Source organism: Protopterus annectens, chromosome 10.part0 (genome assembly GCF_019279795.1).
Source record: "Protopterus annectens isolate FY-2018-M chromosome 10.part0, PAN1.0, whole genome shotgun sequence".
Classification (NCBI taxonomy): domain Eukaryota; kingdom Metazoa; phylum Chordata; order Ceratodontiformes; family Protopteridae; genus Protopterus; species Protopterus annectens.
The window spans coordinates 557,888,880-557,895,502 of record NC_056744.1 but is presented as its reverse complement, the minus strand read 5'-3'; positions in this window follow the sequence as shown (position 1 = coordinate 557,895,502).

Genomic DNA, 6,623 nt, shown 5'->3' with positions numbered 1-6,623 from the left:
TGGTCACCATTATGGTGTATCTGAAGGGGATGTCAGACTCCTGCAATATAATTAATATCCTGTCATTGCCAAATGTGTGCACAGAGATGAACATAATGGTGGGGCAAATGGCCTAAAGTAGGGACATGTCTGAAACATCACCCTTATCCAGTGCTACAGCAGTGTATATACCACTATTACAATGGCAACTGTAACAGATCTACACTACGACATATCACAATACTGCAGTCCACAACCCTTACAACCTGCAATCTGGTCCTAACATGAGCAATGAATGTGTAATATGGAATCCTATGTTAGGACAGCAAATATGTGGAATACATACCTTCACAAACACTGGAAGCATATGTGTGCATACACTCCGGATAACACATAGTGGAAGCAGCTGTTGAGGTACTGATAGCATGCATTCTTCTTGAGTACGGACCTTCCAGCAGGTACAGGTGCCCAATGTCACACCAATAAATGGTCTGCTGTCCAAGACATTTGGCCATCAAATGTGCCCACTTACCTGCAACAGAGGCAGCTGTGGCTTGCCCGCAACTTACATGCCATTGCATGGATCCCATACCCAACAGGTAGCACCCAGGTGTTGGGCATTTAGCCATACCTCACCATTGCATATACCGTGGCAAACAGTGCAGACAGTCATGTATGTGGCAAGGATGTGTGGGGCAGGATTAATGTAGAAAATAAACAGATGGCCATTCAAAACAGATGACGTCACATATTGCAAACTAGTCATGCAGGCTGCCTAGTAACATTCCGCAACACTGAGAGAGTTGCAGGAATGTCTAGCAAGTACTAGCTGTGCAGTACCCATGTCAGCAATTGCCTGGACTCTGTATAAGTGTGGACCATGGGTTAGGGTAATCAGATGGGACAGTTGTACCACAGGAAACATCAGCCAGGCCTCTCTACAGGTAGAGTATGCATAACAGAAAAGGTCCCCAAAAGACATGCATTGCAATGTGTACTGGTGTACCAAGACCACAATGGAAACCTACAGACAGTATCAATTAAGATACATGTGCTGCATAACCAACACCTCACCCCACCTCAGGCCCACCATCCTCATCTGTACCTTGCCGGTGCCAGTGTACAGCTGTATTTTTGCCATTCATTAGCTGGGACTATGCTGGTGCACATGGTTTTCAGTGTTTGGAACACTGCAAAATGACACACATGTGTAGGCCATAATTGGCAAGCATCTGCAAAAAGGCTGAGGTTGGGGAGGGGGTGTCATCATGACACAACAGTGCACTGAAGCAGAGATCCAAAGGACACTACAAATGGCTGTATCTGCACACAGTCAAGGTCAGGAACTGTAGCAGACATAACCCTGACTCCACAGCAATAGTGACAGCGCTGTGTGACCTCCAAGGTATCTGCACATCAGTTCACCTTGCAATCATGCAGAGTTGGGGGACATTTGTAGGGAGACTGACCAAATACTGGCAAATGCAGATGACCTATGCTAGTATACCCCTGCTAGGAATAGTGACTGCTGTAGTACACATAACAGTAGGTGCAACAAACCATCATGATAAGGATATGCACACATATGCACCCACAAAGTGTATGCATCTCAGTCAGCATCTGCACAACATACACATTTGTTTGACACTGCATTTGATTGCACAGGTCATATGTCACATATCAGGTTCATGCAATGTTAACATATGCAGTAATGTGCTCCCATGGCATATCAAGGAAGAATGCATCATATCAATAAGGGTGTGTACACTTCCCATAACCACAGTAAGGTTTGAAGGTTGTCAGTGCAATTGTATCATACTGGCCATACATGCACCGCTGATGATGAAATCTGTAAATCAGACATCAGGCATTCACAAATGACATCTGTCCACATATCGTCCCATGTATATGTTGGACAAACACATAGAGGCTGTGAGCAGCAGAGCAAACATAACTGACACAATAATACACATTCAGCAATGGTGTGTACACCTATGCAGTATGGTGCACAGTACATGCCAGGGTGCCGAACAGGTGCACAGCAATACTGCATTCATGGGTGCAGTGTGTTCCAGGGGAAGGGGCATCATCTACTAACACAACCCATGCATCACAGAGATATATAATGTTGCTAGCAGGGATTGACTATAGCTGCGCTGCAGGCTGTTGAGTGCCATATGTCATGCATGTTGACAGATAGGTAATGGGAGGTTTTGTGTAATATCTTTGAGCAACCTCACCTGTAAGTGTGTGTGGGGAGGCTGCGTTATTGTGTCTGTAAGTGCAATCTGGTGGAGTGGAGGGGGGGTTTGATGTATGTAGGATGTGTGTGTGTGTATGTGTGTTTGTGTTTGTGTGTGTGTCCATTTATGCACATTTGTGTGTGTGGGGTTGTTCAAACCTAAAGAAACACAACTCTTCTACTCCTTCACAAATCCAAGTATATAGAATATACAAATGAAGAACACCAATTGCTGTGCGTTTGAAATTTTAATTCTGGTACCTCGGCCTTCGCCTTCTCCTGGAATACAGTTTACATAACAAACACCACCCATTTTTAAAGAACATTTTGATTGAATTATTGATGCACCATCCCCTAATTATACAATTAGGCTCACTTATTACTATTTCCCAACACCTATCTAGCATATTTCCCTCTATTACATGGATATATACACATAAATAGTTTATTACAAAAAATATATATAACATTTAATACATAAATACTATAATATAAACAGTATTTGTGCTTTTTACTTTCTTCCTTATTTAAGCTTTGGTAAGACCAACCAAGGTCCTACTATATACATAAATATAAATACTGTTATAAAATGGATATTAATCTTCATATAACCCTTGCGAACAATTCATTCAAATTTTATTAACAGACAATTCCTCAAATCAATTATTTACTATTTTCGAGAAATATGTGGAAAATACACTAAACTTCCATATTCATTCCATTGGGAAACAATGTTTTCAAATTGAGAATGAACCTAGATTCCATCAATAATAATTTTTCCCGGAAAATAGCTTCATTGCCAAATACATTGGGTCTGCCCAATACACTGAATACAAAACCATCTGGAACCCCCCCCATGGTTATCACAAAAATGTCTTCCTACCGGACTCTCCAATCTCCTGTGCCTTATATCTCCTAGATGTTCTAGGATCCTTAGTTTGACCCTCCTAGTGGTTTGTCCTATGTACCAATTTTGTTTCTCACATCCACATCCTATGATGTACACTACCCCTGTTGAATTGCAGTCATAATATTCTGTGGCATTATATCTGACCTCATTGATTTTGAGACCATCCAAGTTCTTAACCCAATTACACACCTTACATTTTCCACACCTGAATGTTCCCTTTCTGTTACCTTTACTACATCTACTGTTTTTTCTGAAATTTAATATTTCCCTGAGATTGAAATATCTCTTAAACGAAAAGGTAACCCTTGACGGAAAAAGTTTTCCTATTCTATCATCCTCACAGATAATAGGCCAAAATCTACCCACTAATTCCTTCAGTGTGTTGGAGACATGGGAATATCTGGTCACAAAAAATATTTTGTCACCAGACCCATTCTTACCACCATCATTGTCAACATCAATCCTAGTATTCCCAGAATACCCAAAAATCCAGGATCTGCCCCTGTTGCCAGACCATTTTACAAGACCTAACTCACTTTCTACCCTCTTTCTGGCTTTCCTAACACTCATTTCGGAATATCCCCTCCCTACCAACTTTCCTTCAACCTTGTTGAATTCTCTTGGAATCAAACTTTTCTCAGAAGTATGCCTGCCTATTCTTTTAAACTCACTCAATGGTAAAGAACTTATCAAAGAGTCACTGTGCATACTAGACGTGTGAAGAAAATTTTCAGCTGCAGTCTTTTTGTGATAAGGTTTGTAATGTATTTTGTTATCAGGGCACACATAGATTTCCACATCCAAATAATGGATACTTCTACCCCCTATAATGTGAGTAAAATCCAATCCCCAGTGGTTTTGCTTCATCTCCGAAACAAAATTGCCAAATTCCTCTGGTGAACCCCTGCACAAAAATAAGAGGTCATCAATAAATCTCACATATTTGACTACCTTGCTTCTATAAAATTGAGAGGGATAAATATAACAATTCTCAAAATGGGCCATGAACAAAATGGCATATGAGGGCGCAAATGCTGCCCCCATTGCTGTGCCCTCCTTTTGCAGAAAATGCCTTCCCTCGAACTCGAAGCAATTATGCGTAAGGCAGAAGTCCAATAAACTAATGATAAAAAATGTTCTTGGTCCATCCCCCAACATTTTCTCCACTGCTTTTAGACCATGGAACCTATTGATGCTAGTGTATAAAGACTTGACGTCCACACTTGCCCAGTAGAAATCTTTGCCCCATACAATGTTGCTGACCTTAAAACACACCTCATCACTGTTTTTAACATATGACTGTACCCTTTCCAAATGGCCTTTTAATAAGGAATCCAGGAATATTCCTACATTCTGTAAATAACCTCCCTTTCCTGAAACTATGGGGCGTCCTGTGGATTCCTGATGTTTTTATGTATTTTGGGAATAGTGAAAATTTTTGCTACTCTAGGATTTTTTACATACAACTTCCTGACATCCCCTGAAGATAAAAAGCCAAGCCTTTCTCCCCTTTCCAATAATTCCAATAATAGTATATTATATTCTTTCATTGGAATTAAAGGTAATTCTAAATAGGTATTGGAGTCCTTTAATAGATCCAGTGCCATGGAATTGTATTTGTCCCTGAAAAGAACTACCCAGTTCCCTCCCTTGTCTGCTTGAGTGAATACATACTGATTGTTCATATCCTTTAAATCGCACAAAGCTTTCCATTCGTCTTTCTTTAAATTATATTTTTTCTTTTCTCCACAAAACTTTTTATATTCTTCTTCTAAAGTTTTTAATAATGTTTTCTCAAAAACATTAATAACCAAATTCTTTCTAGGTGGCATAAATTCACTTTTGCAAGGTACATTGGGTACTGCTAGCCTTCCATAACCAGTGCTAAAGGCAACCCCCCCCCCAACTTCACACACTTCATCTTGTTAATGGATATCCACCAAATCATTTTCATGTAATGTTAGATTCAACAAGGACTCATCAAAAAGTTCTACATTCTCTACATTTTCTATGCCATCAGAAATTAGAACATTATTATTAAATCCATCATTGTTTCTATCATGAAAAAAACTTTGATTCCCAAAAAATTCTTTTAAATGCAATTTTCTGCAAAACTGCTTAATTTCCAAAGATAGGTCAGCTAAGGAAGGAAAACAAACAGGTACAAATTTGGTGCCTTTAAATAAAACATGTTTAGCACTCTCGGAGATATGTAAATCCGAGATATTTACAATATCGTAATTCTCACCTTCACAAATGTCCACATTATTACCAAAAACTGCTGCAATGTCCTGTATGGGAACCATTTCGTTGGCAATATCAGTGTTTCCTTCCAACACAGGAACCTGCATAAAATCCTGTTGTAACCTTCCCTCGGTAGCAAAAACAATCTCTGGAAAGACATTTCCCTGCTTCTTAAATCTGGATGCGCTGTCATCTCCTCCTTCCCTTGGTTTGAAAACGACGGCCTCTTCCTTTCTGCTGCACTGCTGTCTGGTCTGAGTCGCTTGCTACACCATTCGCTCCCGTACACTACACGATTCATGCTCCGTGTTCAAACTCTCGAAAGACACACTCTTTCTGCTGCTCAATTCTTCCGCCGAAGAAGCAGAGGTTTCACCACCGGTGGATCTCGGGCCCCTAGTGACATCACGGGAAGCGCCTTGCTTTCTCTTAAAGCTGTACTGCCAAGAAAACAGCTTACCCATTTCATGATCTTTAATGTCACGGAGATATTTTCTTTTTTTGCGGGAAACCACCTCTGCCTCTATTTTAGATACTCTATTTTTAATTTCAACCATGTTCTTGTTAAAAACAGACACAGAGCTCTCCTCGATCAATTTATCTTGCAGAAGCAGGATGGATGAGCGAGTCTTATTTAACGTTCTTTCATTTCTTTTGACTAGCACTAATAACCAGCCCAGAGTGCATTTTATTGAAATGTCCTTCCATTCAGCAGATAAGTCCAACTCGTCATCAGAGAATTCAAAGGCTGGTAAACTTTCAACTCTCAAACCTCTTGGAGTGACGCTGGTTTTAATATATTTCTCAAGCAGTTTAAAATCATAAAATGTTGTGACCTTTTTTATCAAAGCTCTTTCCAATTCCACATACCTCTCGGAAAAATCTGTACTAGCACTTTCCCAAGGGTCATTGTTAGCCATTTTTTCTTCCCTTTCCTTCCATAGGGATGCCAGATTCACCGGCTGAACAGATGGTGCACCCAGTTGGGTGACAGAAATGGTGTCCACCGACATGCTGACCAAAAGAAACACAACTCTTCTACTCCTTCACAAATCCAAGTATATAGAATATACAAATGAAGAACACCAATTGCTGTGCGTTTGAAATTTTAATTCTGGTACCTCGGCCTTCTCCTGGAATACAGTTTACATAACAAACACCACCCATTTTTAAAGAACATTTTGATTGAATTATTGATGCACCATCCCCTAATTATACAATTAGGCTCACTTATTACTATTTCACAAC